The sequence below is a fragment of the Triturus cristatus genome, chromosome 2_1, assembly GCF_964204655.1.
Source record: "Triturus cristatus chromosome 2_1, aTriCri1.1, whole genome shotgun sequence".
NCBI lineage: Eukaryota > Metazoa > Chordata > Amphibia > Caudata > Salamandridae > Triturus > Triturus cristatus.
In genome coordinates, this window is record NC_140581.1 from 16852522 (window position 1) to 16872882 (window position 20361).

Genomic DNA, 20361 nt, shown 5'->3' on the forward strand with positions numbered 1-20361 from the left:
GCTCCCATGCATGAGGCGCAGACTCACGGTCTGTTCTGGAGCGTAAATCAGGGGCGCTCAGGCCTATCCTGGAGCTGCTCTCATGCATGAGGCACAGACTCACGGTCTGCTCTGGAGCGTAAATCAAGGGCGCTCAGGCCTATCCTGGAGCTGCTCTCATGCATGAGGCACAGACTCACAGTCTGTCCTGGAGCGTAAATCAAGGGCGCTCAGGCCTATCCTGGAGCTGCTCTCATGCATGAGGCGCAGACTCACGGTCTGTCCTAGAGCGTAAATCAAGGGCGCTCAGGCCTATCCTGGAGCTGCTCTCATGCATGAGGCACAGACTCACGGTCTGCTCTGGAGCGTAAATCAAGGGCACTCAGGCCTATCCTGGAGCTGCTCTCATGCATGAGGCGCAGACTCACGGTCTGTCCTAGAGCGTAAATCAAGGGCGCTCAGGCCTATCCTGGAGCTGCTCTCATGCATGAGGCGCAGACTCACCGTCTGTCCTAGAGAGCAAATCAGGGGCGCTCAGGCCTATCCTGGAGCTGCTCTCATGCATGAGGCACAGACTCACAGTCTATCCTAGAGCGCAAATCAGGGGCGCTCAGGCCTATCCTGGAGCTGCTCTCATGCATGAGGCGCAGACTCACGGTCTGTTCTGGAGCGTAAATCAAGGGCGCTCAGGCCTATCCTGGAGCTGCTCCCATGCATGAGGCACAGACTCACAGTCTGTTCTGGAGCGTAAATCAAGGGCGCTCAGGCCTATCCTGGAGCTGCTCTCATGCATGAGGCACAGACTCACGGTCTGCTCTGGAGCGTAAATCAAGGGCGCTCAGGCCTATCCTGGAGCTGCTCTCATGCATGAGGCACAGACTCACAGTCTGTCCTGGAGCGTAAATCAAGGGCGCTCAGGCCTATCCTGGAGCTGCTCTCATGCATGAGGCGCAGACTCACGGTCTGTTCTGGAGCGTAAATCAGGGGCGCTCAGGCCTATCCTGGAGCTGCTCTCATGCATGAGGCGCAGACTCACGGTCTGTTCTGGAGCGTAAATCAGGGGCGCTCAGGCCTATCCTGGAGCTGCTCTCATGCATGAGGCACAGACTCACAGTCTGTCCTGGAGCGTAAATCAAGGGCGCTCAGGCCTATCCTGGAGCTGCTCTCATGCATGAGGCGCAGACTCACAGTCTGCTCTGGAGCGTAAATCAAGGGCGCTCAGGCCTATCCTGGAGCTGCTCTCATGCATGAGGCGCAGACTCACAGTCTGCTCTGGAGCGTAAATCAAGGGCGCTCAGGCCTATCCTGGAGCTGCTCTCATGCATGAGGCGCAGACTCACGGTCTGTTCTGGAGCGTAAATCAGGGGCGCTCAGGCCTATCCTGGAGCTGCTCCCATGCATGAGGCACAGACTCACAGTCTGTTCTGGAGCGTAAATCAAGGGCGCTCAGGCCTATCCTGGAGCTGCTCTCATGCATGAGGCACAGACTCACGGTCTGCTCTGGAGCGTAAATCAAGGGCGCTCAGGCCTATCCTGGAGCTGCTCTCATGCATGAGGCGCAGACTCACGGTCTGTCCTAGAGCGTAAATCAAGGGCGCTCAGGCCTATCCTGGAGCTGCTCTCATGCATGAGGCGCAGACTCACGGTCTGTCCTAGAGAGCAAATCAGGGGCGCTCAGGCCTATCCTGGAGCTGCTCTCATGCATGAGGCGCAGACTCACAGTCTGTCCTGGAGAGCAAATCAGGGGCGCTCAGGCCTATCCTGGAGCTGCTCTATGCGTGAGAGCAGCTTCAGGATTGGCCGCAGGACATTCTGAGCGCCTGTGCCTGCCTGAAGAGGAGAAGAGGAGCAGAAGAGCGTGACAGGCCCGCCCGCCCCCAACTCCTGCAGCATACCGGCCGCTCCTGAGTGGCGTGAGCGACTGCAGACTGCTGTTCAGGGTGAATCGAGATCTTTAGGGGGGCCCGCCCCCCACTCCTGCAGCATACCGGCCGCTCCTGAGTGTAGTGAGCGACTGCAGACTATGCTGTTCAGGGTGAAGCGAGTTCTTTAGGGGGGGCCCGCCCGCCCCCCACTCCTGCAGCATACCGGCCGCTCCTGAGTGGCGTGAGCGACTGCCGACCGTGCTGTTCAGGGTGAATCGAGATCTTTAGGGGGGCCCGCCCCCCACTCCTGCAGCATACCGGCCGCTCCTGAGTGGAGTGAGCGACTGCCGACTGTTGTTCAGGGTGAATCGAGTTCTTTAGGGGGGGCCCGCCCGCCCCCCACTCCTGCAGCATACCGGCCGCTCCTGAGTGGCGTGAGCGACTGCAGACCGTGCTGTTCAGGGTGAAGCGAGTTCTTTAGGGGGGGCCCGCCCGGCCCCACTCCTGCAGCATACCGGCCGCTCCTGAGTGGAGTGAGCGACTGCAGACTGCTGTTCAGGGTGAATCGAGATCTTTAGGGGGGCCCGCCCCCCACTCCTGCAGCATACCGGCCGCTCCTGAGTGTAGTGAGCGACTGCAGACCGTGCTGTTCAGGGTGAAGCGAGTTCTTTAGGGGGGGCCCGCCCGCCCCCACTCCTGCAGCATACCGGCCGCTCCTGAGTGGAGTGAGCGACTGCAGACCGTGCTGTTCAGGGTGAAGCGAGTTCTTTAGGGGGGGCCCGCCCGCCCCCACTCCTGCAGCATACCGGCCGCTCCTGAGTGTAGTGAGCGACTGCAGACCGTGCTGTTCAGGGTGAAGCGAGTTCTTTAGGGGGGGCCCGCCCGCCCCCCACTCCTGCAGCATACCGGCCGCTCCTGAGTGTAGTGAGCGACTGCAGACCGTGCTGTTCAGGGTGAATCGAGTTCTTTAGGGGGGGCCCGCCCGCCCCCACTCCTGCAGCATACCGGCCGCTCCTGAGTGTAGTGAGCGACTGCAGACCGTGCTGTTCAGGGTGAAGCGAGTTCTTTAGGGGGGGGCCTGCCTTTTTGTGTTTTCCTGAGTGCCGTTCAGAGTGGCCATTGGTAGCCAAATAAAGAAAGCTCTCCCCTCTTTGTGCCTCTGTTGTGGGTACTCTAGCCTTGAGGGTACCCTGCCATGAGGAGCCTCACTCTGGAGAACAGCCTCTGAGGATTGCTGAAAGAAGAACCACTCCAAATTGCTTCTGAAAGTACAGTCAGAGAATCTTTATCCCAAGTCTGCTTTGACGGTATAATATGTCAGCCACTGACCCCCTTGTTGTTCCAGCTCCAAGTTCTCTCCCAGCAGTTCAAGGAGTGTTCTGCGCCTGCGGTGCACCATGAGGGCTGTTTTGTAGCTAGTGCTGGTGTCGGCCTGACAGTCAGCTTCCCAGATGTGAGATCACCTTGAGCATTGTCTGGCTCAAGAGCCGAAACCCTGATCGGAAGCGCCTGGAAGCCAACCTGCCTGCTGAGGGAGGGAAGGACCCTGCCAGCTCTGCAGGAGGTGTGTCTTTATCCAGTGAGTGCCAGAAGCAGCCAGACCCCATGCCGCATGGTCACCCAACCCATGGACGGCTGGAGAACAATCTGCAAGCCCCAGAAGTGTGGGCCCAGCCTCTCCAGGGGTCGAAGCAGCCAGACCCGATGCCATTGGGTCACCCAACCCATGGACGGCTGAAGAACACTCTGCGAGCCCCAGAAGTGTGGGCCCAGCCTCCCCAGGGGTCGAAGCAGCCAGACCCGATGCCACTGGGTCACCCAACCCATGGACGACTAGAGAACACTTTGCGAGCCCCAGAAGTGTGGGCCCAGCCTCTCCAGGGGTCGAAGCAGCCAGACCCCATGCCGCTGGGTCACCCAACCCATAGATGGCTGGAGAACAATCTGCGAGCCCCAGAAGAGTTGGCCCAGCCTCTCCAGGGGTGAAGCAGCGAGACCCTATGCCACTGGGTCACCCAACCCATGGATGGCTGTAGAACACTGTGCGAGCCCAAGAAACGTGGGCCCAGCCTCTCCAGGCGTCGAAGCAGCCAGACACGATGCCGCTGGGTCACCCAACCCATGGATGGCTGGAGAACACTCTGTGAGCCCCAGAAACAGGGGCCCAGCCTCTCCAGGGGTCGAAGCAGCCAGACCCCATGCCGCTGGGTCACTCAACCCATGGATGACTGGAGAACACTCTGCCAGCCCCAGAAACGTGGGCCTATCCTCTCCAGGGGTCGAAGCAGCCAGACCCGATACCACTGGGTCTCCCAACCCATGGATGGCTGGAGAACACTCTGCGAGCCCCAGAAGTGTGGGCCTATCCTCTCCAGGGGTCGAAGCAGACAGACCCGATGCCACTGGGTTGCTCAACCCATGGACGGCTGGGGAACACTCTGCGAGCCCCAGAAGCGTGGGCCGAGCCTCTCCAGGGGTCGAAGCAGCCAGACCCGATGCCACGGGGTCACCCAACCCATGGACGACTGGAGAACACTCTGTGAGCCCCAGAAGTGTGGGCCCAGCCTCTCCAGGGGTGAAGCAGTCAGACCCGATGCCACTGGGTCACCCAACCCATGGACGGCTGGAGAAAACTCTGCGAGCCCCAGAAGTGTGGGCCCAGCCTCTCCAGGGGTCGAAGCAGCCAGACCTGATGCCACTGGGTCACCCAACCCATGGACGACTGGAGAACACTCTGCGATCCCCAGAAGTGTGGGCCCAGCCTCTCCAATGGTAAAGCAGCCAGACCCGATGCCACTGGGTAACGCAACCCATGGATGGCTGGAGAACACTCTGTGAGCCCCAGAATCGTGGGCCCAGCCTCTCCAGGGGTCGAAGCAGCCAGACCCGATACCACTGGGTCACCCAACCCATGGACGGCTGGAGAACACTCTGCGAGCCCCAGAAACGTGGGCCCAGCCTCTCTAGGAGTCGAAGCAGCCTGACCCGATGCCGCTGGGTCACTCAACCCATGGACGGCTGGAGAGCAATCTGCGAGCCCCAGAAGTGTAGGCCGAGCCTCTCCAGGGGTCGAAGCAGCCAGACCTGATGCCACTGGGTCACCCCACCCATGGATGGCTGGAGAACAATCTGCGAGCCCAAGAAACGTGGGCCCAGCCTCTCCAGGGGTCGAAGCAGCCAGACCCCATGCCGCATGGTCACCCAACCCATGGACGGCTGGAGAACACTCTGCGAGCCCCAGAAACGTGGGCCGAGCCTCTCCAGGGGTCGAAGCAGCCAGACTCGATGCCATTGGGTCACCCAACCCATGGATGGCTGAAGAACACTCTGCGAGCCTCCGAAGTGTGGGCCTGTCAGGGTCCGTGCTCTTCTGGATCGCTCGGGAGCAGAATGTTCCCAACGCCCCTTCCCAGCTCTCTTGGCCACCCGCCTATTGATACGAGTAGGCCCAAGAAACCCGGGGGGGGGAAAGGGGAATTGGACAGAGAAGAGACAGTCACTACGTCTTTTTCTTTCTTGAGTGTTGTCGCTCTTTCTATCTTCCACTGCTGTGATTGAAGTGGATATACTGTAAGAAAAATAAATATTTATTAAGTGCTCTACTCTACACTCTACTCTTCTATGACCTGAGTGACCTTTCTTAGGTTATACCCACCCTAACTTTAGTGACCAATGCTCCTCTTCTGTTGTGTGGTGGTGGTGTCGCCTTGTGGTGTAGTTTTTTCTGTAATGACAAATAATCTCTTTTAGTTTGTCCTTACCCTCTCCCTCTACTTAACTTTTATTTTATTTTTGCTTCTACAGGCTCCCTTACCCTAGATACCACTGACGGCGCCTTTAACAGGATTCTGGTTGGTGAGTACTTCTTCTTCTACTTAAATTGTACTGCTACCAAGTTTCTCTTCTTTTCTTTTTCCTCGTGTTTTATTTGCCCTTTATCTGCTCAATTGGATAGTTCCCTAGGAGGTTTCTTGGGAGTTTTTCTCTATCGCTACCTTCGAGGGAGATCTACCCCACAATGTTGATTCTGCGCACTATTCTATTTACACACTACCCTGAGGTAATATCTGTTCAAGGGTTATTCGCTGTGGATTGAGGTCGGGTTCCTTCTCTGACTGCTGACTGGATTTTTCTACTGAGAAAACATGAGTATTATTTTTATCACTAGATTCTCCTCATAACTTCTTTTCTGAAAAATTCTGGTGCTTATGAAATTATATTCTAGGAAAGATAACGAGATAAGCATGAGCTCGTCTTCCTTGCTTAAGTTTGTTTTTGAAGGCAAATTAACTCTTCCTAATATACTCCAAGGTGAGCTACGGAACAGTCTTACTTAATGCTCTGAAAAAACTGGACTTGTTCTCCTCTCAACTCGACGATAAATTCTCCTCACAGACGCGTGGCACAAACGACGACTCTCTCTCCTCACGACTCCGGTGAAGTGCGCCTCTCCACCGGGCTGACACCTGGATCCTACTGATTGCCCTGGAACGCTAGAGCGCTAACCTGCTGCTCAAGCGTTCCAACAGCGGTGGCCATCTTAGATTCCAGTCTTACTCCTTTTCGCTTGGGAATCACTGCTGCGTCTGGTCTGCTGGTCCTGACAGTACCCCCTCTCAAAGGACGTCCTCCCACTCTGGGCTTATTAGGAAATCTCCTGTGAAATTCCCTAATTAAACGAGGAGCATGAATGTTCGAAGAAACTTCCCACGCTCTTTCTTCAGGCCCATAACCTTTCCAATCCAACAAATAGTACATTTGGCCATTTCGTATCTTGGAGTCCAAGACTCGCTGTACCTCAAATTCTTCCCCTAATTCAGTTTGGATTGGTTTTGGGGGTATTTTAACTTATAGATCTCTTGAAACCTTTTTCAATAAGGAGACATGAAAGACTGGATGCACCCGCAATCCTTTGGGTAACTTCAACTGATAATTTACAGTACTTAGTTTTTTCTCAATCTCATATGGCCCTACAAATCTGGGTTGAAACTTCCTAACCCCCTTAAGCCTAAGGTTTTTTGTGTTTAACCAAACCTTCTCTCCAACTAGTAAGTCTGGTTCCTTCCTTCTTCTTTTATCAGAATAAAATTTGTAAGTCGCCTTTGCCTTGGTTAAATTGTCAGTGGCTAGTGAATGCACTCTCGTCATGTGATCAACTAAATTTGTTACTGCTGGAACATCTACCTCTTGAAAGTCTACAACTTGATGGGGATGCCTTCCTGTGTTTAAAAAAAAGGGGGAATAACCTGTGGACATGTTTTTTGCATTATTGTGGGCGAATTCCGCTGCCCACAGATAATCCGGCCAGTCTCCTTCCTGTTCTAATAAGCATAGTCTTAGGTACTGCTCTAACTCTTGGTTTGTGCGCTCAGTTTGGCCATCTGTCTCTGGGTGATAACTGGTCGTGTACCTCGAGTCAATACTTAATTTTTTAGTGAAGGCCCTCCAGAAATGGGATAAAAATTGGGATCCCCTATCTGATATCACCACCTTGGGTATGCCATGGGCTCGAACTATATGTTGGCTAAAGGCATGCGCCAGAATTTCCGCCGTGGGTACTCCCTTCAATGGTACAAAATGTGCCATCTTAGTAAATGCGTCTACACACACCAAAATAGTATCATAACCCTTACTGGATGGTAAATCTACTATTAAATCCAAGGTTATCGTGTGCCATGGGTGTGGTGGTGTAGGCAAAGGTTGTAATAACCCTTGCGGAGCTTGTCTTTCCGGCTTTCCCCTAGCGCAAATGTCACAAGTGGCTACATATTGTCGCACATCCTTTGCCAAACTGGGCCACCAAAAACGTCGCCTCACTAGATCTTCGGTCTTAGTTATTCCTTTATGGCCTGCCAAAAGATCATCGTGACTTTCCTTCAAGGCCTGTTGCTGCATTTCTGTTGTCGGCAAGTAAAGGTATAGGTAGTTCTATGGTGTTGATCACACAGATCGTGGACTTCCCTTCGCTTAAAAGAAGGGCCTGGGTTTTTTCTTGATGTCCGTGACCTCCTAAATAACAGTGTTCCTTACAATATTCTGAGTTCAAGGTCACCGTACGAGCTCCCCAATCTATTGTAGGGTTTTGTTCGGTGAGCCATGGTAACCCCAAGATTAATTGGAACTGTGGAGCATCGATCAAATTGAATTGGAGATCTTCTCGATGACCTTCTTCAGACTCCAACTCCACTATTTCAGTATGACTCACAATGGGTCCAGATGAAAGATTCGTGCCATCTACTGCTCGATCTGCCTCACTTTTTTCCTTCTTGATGGCCCTCAATCCAATCTTTTCCGCGAATTTCAGATCACAGAAATTGCCTGTTGCTCCCGAATCTAACATCACTGTGACTCGCCGTAATGTTTGTTCTCGGTAACGCAGCGTCATCATTAAGATTAAGTGCGGAGCTGCAGACTGCAAGGTATTCGCCAGGGTATGAGTATCTGGAGCTGTTTCTTCATCTGCAACCACCAGTCCAACTCCACTTACTGGTGGTGCAAGGCGTTTCCCGCCGGCTTCTGCTTGGGCTTCTTCTGGCAATCCCGAACAAAATGCCCAGATCCTCCACAATATAAACATTGCTTGTTCAGCCTCCTTCTTTCCTTCTCCTCCTTGGAAAGTGGACCTCGAATTGTCCCAATCTGCATGGGCTCTCCCCCACGGGCAACGTCACCTTCCTTGTTGCTTTCTGTTCTCACCCGATCAAACCGAGCCACACTTGGACGATAATCTCGCTTCCTTTCTCCTCTTCTCTCTCCTTGACGGAAGTCAATTTCTAAGACTAGATCGATCAATGCTGATATCTCCGTGGGACGATTGGGTACTTGTGCTAATGCATCCTTCAACTCATCCTTTAGGCCTCGATAAAAAACAGCAGCTCTCTTGTTCTCGGGCCATTCTGTTTCTACCACCAACTTATTAAATTGAGCCAAGTAAGCTACTAGGTCTCTGCTTCCCTGTTTTATTTCCAATAGTTCATTGTCTGTGGCCTGGGATACTCTTCTTCTGTCAAAGATACGAAGGAATTCCTTCTTGAATTCATCCAGATCATATAATAATGGAGCGTTACAGGTGACCAGAGGCATTGACCACGAAGCCGCATCTCCACTTAAGTACGACAATATGAATGCCACTCTAGACTGCGCATCGGGAAATAATGCCGGACGACACATAAAATGTAACGTGCATTGGGTCAAAAATACCTGTGCCTTCTGGGGATCTCCACTAAAACGCTCTGGGGGCGCCAATGGAATTACAGGTGACAAGGAATGAATTACTTGTGTCGTTATCTTAGGCTGAGTGCCAGAAGACTCACTGGCAGCTCCTTCTGAATTAACTGGGTACCTGAAACTTGGATCCGAGACTATGCCACTCATTTTTAAGTTTAAATCTGTGGTTTCCTTTCGCAATTCCCTATTCTCCTCTCTAACGGAAATTAACTCTCTTTGGATTCCTTCTAAAACCTCTCCTAATTTTTTCAAGTCCAAACCTTCAGCCATTCTGCTCAAGAGCGAATAAAAAACGTGGGCACTTCACTCTGTCAGGGTCCGTGCTCTTCTGGATCGCTCGGGAGCAGAATGTTCCCAACGCCCCTTCCCAGCTCTCTTGGCCACCCGCCTATTGATACGAGTAGGCCCAAGAAACCCGGGGGGGGGGGGGAAAGGGGAATTGGACAGAGAAGAGACAGTCACTACGTCTTTTTCTTTCTTGAGTGTTGTCGCTCTTTCTATCTTCCACTGCTGTGATTGAAGTGGATATACTGTAAGAAAAATAAATATTTATTAAGTGCTCTACTCTACACTCTACTCTTCTATGACCTGAGTGACCTTTCTTAGGTTATACCCACCCTAACTTTAGTGACCAATGCTCCTCTTCTGTTGTGTGGTGGTGGTGTCGCCTTGTGGTGTAGTTTTTTCTGTAATGACAAATAATCTCTTTTAGTTTGTCCTTACCCTCTCCCTCTACTTAACTTTTATTTTCTTTTTGCTTCTACAGGCTCCCTTACCCTAGATACCACTGACGGCGCCTTTAACAGGATTCTGGTTGGTGAGTACTTCTTCTTCTACTTAAATTGTACTGCTACCAAGTTTCTCTTCTTTTCTTTTTCCTCGTGTTTTATTTGCCCTTTATCTGCTCAATTGGATAGTTCCCTAGGAGGTTTCTTGGGAGTTTTTCTCTATCGCTACCTTCGAGGGAGATCTACCCCACAATGTTGATTCTGCGCACTATTCTATTTACACACTACCCTGAGGTAACATCTGTTCAAGGGTTATTCGCTGTGGATTGAGGTCGGGTTCCTTCTCTGACTGCTGACTGGATTTTTCTACTGAGAAAACATGAGTATTATTTTTATCACTAGATTCTCCTCATAACTTCTTTTCTGAAAAATTCTGGTGCTTATGAAATTATATTCTAGGAAAGATAACGAGATAAGCATGAGCTCGTCTTCCTTGCTTAAGTTTGTTTTTGAAGGCAAATTAACTCTTCCTAATATACTCCAAGGTGAGCTACGGAACAGTCTTACTTAATGCTCTGAAAAAACTGGACTTGTTCTCCTCTCAACTCGACGATAAATTCTCCTCACAGACGCGTGGCACAAACGATGACTCTCTCTCCTCACGACTCCGGTGAAGTGCGCCTCTCCACCGGGCTGACACCTGGATCCTACTGATTGCCCTGGAACGCTAGAGCGCTAACCTGCTGCTCAAGCGTTCCAACAGCGGTGGCCATCTTAGATTCCAGTCTTACTCCTTTTCGCTTGGGAATTACTGCTGCGTCTGGTCTGCTGGTCCTGACAGGGCCGAGCCTCTCCAGGGGTCGAAGCAGCCAGACCCGATGCCACTGGGTCACCCAACCCATGGATGGCTGAAGAACACTCTGCGAGCCTCCGAAGTGTGGGCCGAGCCTCTCCAGGGGTCGAAGCAGCCAGCCCCGATGCCACTGGGTCACCCAACCCATGGATGGCTGGAGAACACTCTGCGAGCCCCAGAAACGTGGGCCCAGCCTCTCCAGGAGTCAAAGCAGCCAGACCCGATGCCATTGGGTCACCCAACCCATGGATGGCTGAAGAACACTCTGCGAGCCTCCGAAGTGTGGGCCAAGCCTCTCCAGGGGTCGAAGCAGACAGACTCGATGCCACTGGGTTACTCAACCCATGGACGGCTGGGGAACACTCTGCGAGCCCCAGAAGCGTGGGCCGAGCCTCTCCAGGAGGCGAAGCAGCCAGACCCCATGCCGCTGGGTCACCCAACCCATGGATGGCTGGAGAACACTCTGCGAGCCCCAGAAGTGCGGGCCCAGCCTCTCCAGGGGTCGAAGCAGCCAGACCCCATGCCGCTGGGTCACTCAACCCATGGACGACTGGAGAACACTCTGCCAGCCCCAGAAACGTGGGCCTATCCTCTCCAGGGGTCGAAGCAGCCAGACCAAATACCACTGGGTCACCCAACCCATGGATGGCTGGAGAACACTCTGCGAGCCCCAGAAGTGTGGGCCCAGCCTCTCCAGGGGTGATGCAGCCAGACCCGATACCACTGGGTCACTCAACCCATGGACAGCTGGAGAACACTCTGCGAGCCCCAGAAGTGTAGGCCGAGCCTCTCCAGGGGTCGAAGCAGCCAGACCCGATGTCACTGGGTCACCCAACCCATGGATGGCTGGAGAACACTCTGCCAGCCCCAGAAACGCGGGCCCAGCCTCTCCAGGGGTCGAAGCAGCAAGACCCGATACAACTGTGTCACCCAACCCATGGATGGCTGGAGAACACTCTGCGAGCCCCAGAAGTGTGGGCCGAGCCTCTCCAGGGGTCAAAGCAGCCAGACCCGATGCCACTGGGTCACCCAACCCATGGACGGCTGGAGAACCAATTGCGAGCCCCAGAAGCGTGGGCCAGCCTCTCCAGGGGTGAAGCAGCCAGACCCGATGCCACTGGGTCACCCAACCCATGGATGGCTGGAGAGCAATCTGTGAGCCCCCGAAGTGTGGGCCGAGTCTCTCCAGGGGTCGAAGCAGACAGACCCGATGCCACTGGGTCACTCAACCCATGGACGGCTGGAGAACAATCTGCGAGCCCTAGAAGTGTGGGACCAGCCTCTCCAGGAGTCAAATCAGCCGGACCCAATGCCACTGGGTCACCCAACCCATGGACGACTGGAGAACACTCTGCGAGCCCCAGAAGTGTGGGCCCAGCCTCTCCAGGGGTCAAGGCAGCCAGACCCGATGCCATTGGGTCACCCAACCCATGGATGGCTGAAGAACACTCTGCGAGCCTCCGAAGTATGGGCCGAGCCTCTCCAGGGGTCGAAGCAGACAGACCCGATGCCACTGGGTCACTCAACCCATGGATGGCTGGAGAACACTCTGCGAGCCCCAGAAGTGTGGGCCCAGCCTCTCCAGGGGTTGAAGCAGCCAGACCCGATGCCACTGGGTCACCCAACCCATGGCTGGCTGGAGAACACTCTGCGAGCCCCAGAAGTGTGGGCCCAGCCTCTCCATGGGTCGAGGCAGCCAGACCCCATGCTGCTGGGTCACTCAACCCATGGATGGCTGGAGAACAATCTGCGAGCCCTAGAAGCGTGGGCCGAGCTTCTCCAGGGGTCGAAGCAGCCAGACCCCATGCCACTGGGTCACCCAACCCATGGATGGCGGGAGAACAATCTGCGAGCCCCAGAAGTGTGGGACCAGCCTCTCCAGGAGTCAAATCAGCCGGACCCAATGCCACTGGGTCACCCAACCCATGGATGGCTGGAGAACACTCTGCCAGCCCCAGAAACGTGGGCCCAGCCTCTCCAGGGGTCAAAGCAGCCAGACCCGATGAAATTGGGTCACCCAACCCATGGATGGCTGAAGAACACTCTGCGAGCCTCCGAAGTATGGGCCGAGCTTCTCCAGGGGTCGAAGCAGACAGACCCGATGCCACTGGGTCACTCAACCCATGGATGGCTGGAGAACACTCTGCGAGCCCCAGAAGTGTGGGACCAGACTCTCCAGGAGTCAAATCAGCCGGACCCAATGCCACTGGGTCACCCAACCCATGGATGGCTGGAGAACACTCTGCCAGCCCCAGAAACGTGGGCCCAGCCTCTCCAGGGGTCAAAGCAGCCAGACCCGATGCCATTGGGTCACACAACCCATGGATGGCTGAAGAACACTCTGCGAGCATCCGAAGTATGGGCCGAGCCTCTCCAGGTGTCGAAGCAGACAGACCCGATGCCACTGGGTCACTCAACCCATGGATGGCTGGAGAACACTCTGCGAGCCCCAGAAGTGTGGGCCCAGCCTCTCCAGGGGTTGAAGCAGCCAGACCCGATGCCACTGGGTCACCCAACCCATGGCTGGCTGGAGAACACTCTGCGAGCCCCAGAAGCATGGGCCCAGCCTCTCCAGGAGACGAAGCAGCCAGACCCCATGCCGCTGGGTCACCCAACCCATGGATGGCTGGAGAACACTCTGCGAGCCCCAGAAGTGTGGGCCCAGCCTCTCCAGGAGTCAAAGCAGCCGGACCCAATGCCACTGGGTCACTCAACCCATGGATGGCTGGAGAACACTCTGCCAGCCCCAGAAACGTAGGCCTATCCTCTCCAGGGGTCGAAGCAGCCAGACCCGATACCACTGGGTCACCCAACCCATGGACGGCTGGAGAACAATCTGCGAGCCCCAGAAGCGTGGGCCGAGCCTCTCCAGGGGTCGAAGCAGCCAGACCCCATGCTGCTGGGTCACTCAACCCATGGATGGCTGGAGAACACTCTGCGAGCCCCAGAAGTGTGGGCCGAGCCTCTCCAGGGGTCGAAGCAGCCAGACCCGATGCCACTGGGTCACTCAACCCATGGACGGCTGGAGAACAATCTGCGAGCCCCAGAAGCGTGGGCCGAGCCTCTCCAGGGGTGAAGCAGCCAGACCCGATGCCACTGGGTAACGCAACCCATGGATGGCTGGAGAACACTCTGCGAGCCCCAGTAGTGTGGGCCTAGCCTCCCCAGTAGCCGAAGCAGCCAGACCCCATGCCGCAGGGTCACCCAACCCATGGACGGCTGGAGAAAAATCTGCGAGCCCCAGAAGTGTGGGCCCAGCCTCTCCAGGGGTCGAAGCAGCCAGACCCGAAGCCGCTGGGTCACCCAACCCATGGACGGCTGGAGAACACTCTGCGAGCCCCAGAAGTGTGGGCTGAGCCTCTCCAGGGGTCGAAGCAGCCAGACCCGAAGCCACTGGGTCACCCAACCCATGGATGGCTGGGGAACACTCTGCGAGCCCAAGAAACGTGGGCCCAGCCTCTCCAGGGGTCGAAGCAGCCAGACCCGATACCACTGGGTCACCCAACTCATGGATGGCTTTAGAACACTGTGCGAGCCCAAGAAACGTGGGCCCAGCCTCTCCAGGGGTCGAAGCAGCCAGACCAAATGCCGCAGGGTCACCCAACCCATGGACGGCTAAAGAACACTGTGCAAGCCCCAGAAGTGTGGGCCCAGCCTCTCCAATGGTAAAGCAGCCGGACCCAATGCCACTGGGTCACCCAACTCATGGACGGCTGGAGAACAATCTGCGAGCCTCAGAAGCGTGGGCTAGCCTGTCCAGGGTTCTGGGTCTCAGAGAGATTCACGAAGGGTCAGCTGCACTCACTGCCTTGCAAGAAGGCTGGTCACAGTGAAGAAATCAAGATCGGAGCTCCTCCTCACCGAAGCACAGAGTCGTGCTGTAGTGGACGCTGCTGCAGAAAACGAAGAACATTTCCCAAGGTGGACATGGCTGCTGCAAGCAGGAACTGTGCTCATGGTAGTTGTCACCACTGAAGCCAAAAGTGTGCCAAAGGCAGTTGCCATCGACACATTTCTAGAGTGGGCCCTGTGGCTGCCATCATGCCGTTGTGACCCCAATCTAAGTGTCAGCCCATCTGCGGTTCATTGGCAGGTGACCCAGAAGTGGATCCGATGTCCCCCAAGGGTCCAGATCAAGGGCCACATCTGCAGCTGCCGCCTCTGCTCCCAGAAGGCAGAGAGATCAGAGGCCGTGTTCCTGGGTTGCACACCAGCTGCTGAAACTTCACAGAGAACTGACTTGTGGTGAGGCTGTATCAAGGGAACTTCACTGGGCCAAGCACCTTCAACACAGTTACTGAAGGTAAAGAATACATCTGAACATTGATGGTCATTCAGTTACTGAAGGTGAAGAATACACCTGAACATTGACGGTCATTCAGTTACTGAAGGTAAAGAATACACCTGAACATTGATGGTCATTCAGTTACTGAAGGTAAAGAATACATCTGAACATTGATGGTCATTCAGTTACTGAAGGTAAAGAATACATCTGAACATTGATGGTCATTCAGTTACTGAAGGGGGCTTCTCCTATCCTACTGACTGACATCCCGAGGCCTAAGGATGGATCCACCCTGCGTAGGCTCAGGCTGGCATCTGTGGATGTCTGTGCTTCTACTCTCAATAGGTTGCATGGGTATGTCAATGAAACACAACAGTGGAAAGTTTGAAAGTCTGACAGGGACCTGAAATCAGTTTTTCCACATGACCTTTTTGGTATTTTCCTTCCCATAATAAAAGAGAAAATCATTGCTTGAAGTATTGTGAATTTTTTTTTACTGAAGTTTTGAATTTTCTTATTCTGGGATTCTTTCTAGTCTCCTGAAGTACTTTCATATAGTTTTCTACAAAAGATCTCTTAGTTTAGAGTTAAGTCAAACACTCAGACACCGCATGTCATGCACTCTGCACAGAGATATGGGGACATTTGAGTCATTCCTTCAAGTGCTGGCTTGGTCACTCTGTATCCTGTCAGCTTCATGACTCTGACGGCCCTATCCTGAAAGCGATTCAGATCAGCCACACTTAGATGTCCCTCAAAGTGAAATACAGGAACAAATATCTGGTCTGAGTTTTTAGACAAAGACACTATATAGAGATTACATTGAGATGGAGATAAGAGACAAAATTGATACGTGTCCTGTGATATCTCTCTTTCCTAGTCAGGTGGCCGAGTAGAAGAATAGACGTTGTTGGAAAGTATTATACAACTTCCATGCTACCAGTACATTTTATTTATTTATTTATTAAGTTTTTTATAGAGCTAACAAGATCCCGAGGGATAACAGAGCGCTTTACAATATGATGGGAGGAAGGACAAAAGCAATATCTATAACAATATCCATAAGAGTAAGGGAGAGAAAGAAAATACAGTGCAAAATACTAGGAGGGTAATACAATAAAACAAGTGTAGGCGGGTATCAAGGGTGAAACACAGTGTACAAGGGGGAGCTGTATCAAAAGTAAGAACAAAGTCAGCAGGTGCAATGACAACGGGCCTGTGAGTCTAATCCTATTAGGGTATGAATTTGTTCATTAGGAATCTTTTGGCTTCCACTTTGAAAGCCGTCAATGAGGAGATTCTGCGAATTTCCGGTGGGAGAGAGTTCCAAATCTTAGGGGCAGCTCCGGAGAAAGCTAGGTGACAACTTCTCTTTTTCTTAAGGATGAGTGGTTTCAGGAGGAGGATAGAGGCACTGCTTGAAGCTCTTACGCTACAGGATAGTTTAAGTTTTTTTGCAAGGTACGTAGGATTATTAAGGTGAAGGGCTTTGTGTCTAAGAACAGCAATCTTTAATTGAATTCGTGGTTCAAAGGGCAACCAATTGAGGGATTTTAGGACTGGGGATATATGATATCAGTAACCAGTCTAGAGGCCGAGTTAAGTGCAGCCCTTAGTGGAGCCAGAGTGTATTTGGGAAGGCCACAGAGGGTAGCACTGCCGTAGTCTAACCTCGGCAAGACAAGTGCTTGAACCACTTGCTTGAAATTATTTGGAGGAAGGAAAGGTTTGATATTTCTGAGAGATCTCATCAAGTGGTTAACTCCTTTGCATACTTTGCTGATATGACCTTTCATGTTCAGGTGCTTGTCCATGGTGATACTGAGAGACTTGGCTGTGTCTACGATGAGAGGCGTACAGTTGAAAGCAGTGAAGGGACTCAGCCAGAGGTCTAGCTTGGGGATGAGATTTGGAGGGGAGATGAGCAGCAATTCCGTTTTAGAGGTGTTGAGCAGTAGATGATTCTCCGTTAACCAATTTTGAGAAAAATTAGGGTAGCATTGAGTGAGATGATGTTTTCCGAAGATGAGATTTTCAGATATGATTGCGTGTCGTCCGCATACATGTGGAAGTGAATGTTCATGGAATTTAGAGAATGTGCAAGAGGTTTCAAGAAAAGATTGAAGAGGATAGGAGATAGAGCGGATCCTTGGGGGACCCCCGTGAGTACGGGAGAGGGCTGTGAGAGAGAGTGGTTTGCCTTTTGTGCATTCAAGGTTCAACCCTGTCAAAGGCCTTTTAGGAATTTATTGCAGAGGTCAAGTCAACAGGATTATACTTTGAAGGTGGGTTTCTGTGGTGTCATATTTAGAATAAATCCTTGTAAAACTTAAATCAATGGAAGTATACCATCCCTCAGCCCATCAGTCAGGATTTTGTCAAATCCTTTCAAGCTATTTAACATAGATAGCAGTATGTAGGAACCGCACAGTTTTCCTTCTTTATTTAATTTCAATATATTGATTTTGTAAGGAAAGGCCTCTTTTTGTATGATCACCCTCAAGCTTTTAGACTCTAAGAGATGCCTGCTGACCAGACATCAGTGCCAGAGCCCTGACCCTAAAGTGTAGGTCAGTTTGACTGCACCCAATTGGAAAAGTCCCTAGTATATTGTATTGTATTGTGTTGTAATTGTATTTATATAGCGATTACTACCCGATACGAGGCGTCAAAGCGCTTTTTCGGTGTGTATCACTCTACTCCGGGGCCCATAGAGGATTAATGTTGAATTAGTATAGTGAAACATACAAGTAAAGTTTAAGTGGTGGATAGGTTAGTCAGTTATTTAGATTTGGAAGGATAGCAGAAGGATAGAAGCAGAAGAAAGAAAAGTTTGTATTTATATAGCGCTTGTTACCCCTGATGGGGTGTTGAAGCATGGTACTCCGGAAACCAATAAAGGATTAGTGTTGAATTAGTTTGGTGAAATATGAATGTAATTTGAGTGGTGGATATTAGTCAGTAATTTGGAGTGAGAAGGGTAGCGGAGGGATAAAAGGGAAGAAAGGTTTGCATTCATGTATCACCTATTACCCCTGAAGGGTGTTGAAGCGCTTTTCTGGACAGTAGGACGCTACTCCGGTACCCATAAAGGATTAGTGTTGAAAATTAGTATAGTGAAGTATGAAGTAATTTGAGTGGTGGATATGTTAGTCAGTTATTTGGATAGAGAAGGGTAGGTTGCGGGATAGAAGAGGGAAAGAGGTTTGTATTTATATAGCGCTTGCTACCCCTTGATGGGGTTTTGAAGCGCTTTATTGGCGAGTAGCACGCTACTCTGGAATCCATAAGGATTATTGTTGAATTAGTATGGTGAAACATGAAAGTAATTTTAGTGGTGGATATGTTAGTTAGTTATTTGGATTGCGGAGGGTTGGGGAGGGGTAGAAAAGGGAAAAGGTTTGCATTTATATAGCGCTGGTAACCCTGATAGGGTGTTGAAACGCATCATTGGCGAGTAGCACGCTATTCTGGAACCCATAAAAGATTAGTGGTGAATTAGTCTAGAGGAATATGGAAATTGAGAAGTGAACATGTTAGTCTGTTATTTTGATTGAAAAGGATGGTGGAGGGACAGGAGAGTGAGATTTTTTTTTTTAGGTCATAGCAGTAGGAGGAGGCTTTTGGACGAGTAAAAAGGGTTTTTTGAAGGGAAGAGTCAGAGGGGAGAGTTTATATAGGTTTGTTTTGGGGGATCGGTAGAGTAAAAAAGAGGTGTCAGATGATGCAAGGAGAGGTAGAGTAAGAGAGAGTCTAGAAAGGGTTATTTTGGGGATCATAGTAGGGGTATGGGGTTTGGGATAAATGAGAGAGTGGATGTAGAGGATATATTGATATATGTATAGGGTGAGTGATAGGGTAGTGCTTTGGCAAGAGTAGTAGAAAGAGGTTTGAGGTGAGTCAGAGGGTTGGGCCAGAGGATATATTGTGAGAAGTATAGGCTGAGAAATGCTAAATTAGAAGAAAGTGGTACATTTATAGATCCATAAGTACATTGAAAGGATATAGATGCATCAAGGAGGTAAGTATATGTAGATTAAAGATATTGATAGAGGTACAGGATGAGAAATACTGGAGTGCATTGGATATGTTTTTTCAGGAGAAAGGTAACAGACACACAGATCCAAGTACATGGAAGGTACATAGATGCACAATAGAAGTATGTACATGTAGACTAAAGATGATTTTTATTTATTTATTTATTTATTTACAACAACATAATTATTCTACACGTTTATACAAACCAATACACACACTTATAGGTACATATCTATAGTACAAATAAATACTTGCGTACAGAGGGATATGCTGTATATTTCTGTTTGCGTATGGTGCTTATGTGGGGAAGAGCCAATTCTTGAGTAGTTTTCTGAACATAAGGTGGTTGTAGGTGGATCTTTTGTTGGGGGGTAAAGAGTTCCATATTTTGGCAGGTGGAACAGAGAAGGATGTGCCACCCATGGTTTTTGTCTTGTATCTTGGGATTTTGAGGCGAGGTGCCACTCTAGAGCGGAGGTTACTTTGTTGAATGTGTTTGGTGATTTTATTCCTGATGAAGAGCGGTCTCGTTCCATGTATGGTTTTGTGGGTGATACAAAGCAGCTTGAACGTGGATCTTCTGGCAAACGGTAACCAATGCAGGGCTTTCAAGGCAGGGGAGATGTGGTCTCGCGGTTTGATATGCAAGAGTAGTCTGGCAGCCGAGTTCTGAATCCGTTGTAGTCTTTTCATGGTCGTTAAAGGTGATTCGTGGTAGAGGCTATTGGCGTAATCGAGTTTGGACAGAACAAGGGAGATGGTACCTTGGACCTTGTGTGGAAATCCCAAATGAGGGAAAATTCGTCACAGCGTTTTTATAGTGACAAAGCTTGATCTTGCTAGTTTGTCCACTTGGGCATTCATCGACAGCTTGGAGGCCATGGTCTGTAGGAAAGTGGCTCTGTATATACTGTCCCCAAATAGGTACAGGGTGTACAGAGTCCACAGTCCCCCAGGGTTTGACAGAGGTTAAAGTTAGATATAACCTTACTCTCTAAAGTGGTAGCTTGGTCGAGCAGTAAGGCAGTATCAGAGGACAATGTAAAGCATTTGTTGTACACACTCAGTCAGCAAATGGTCTCACACACTCAAGGACTGAACTCTAGGCCAATGGTTTATATATAAAAAATATATGCTTGTTTTATTTTAGAACCAACAATAGGTATCAAAATATACTTTCTCAGAATGAGATGCTTTAGTTAAATACTTTTCAATAGGCAATAGACTTTTGAATGCAATGATTACAGTTGTTGCAATAGGCAACACAATTCAAACACAATTGTAACATTGAGCTCAATGGGACTTTTTAAGTAAATGCAATTTCAGTTACTTTACGTATGATTTCCTTACTCAGGGTTGGATCCTGGATTCAATCCTGGTGCATTT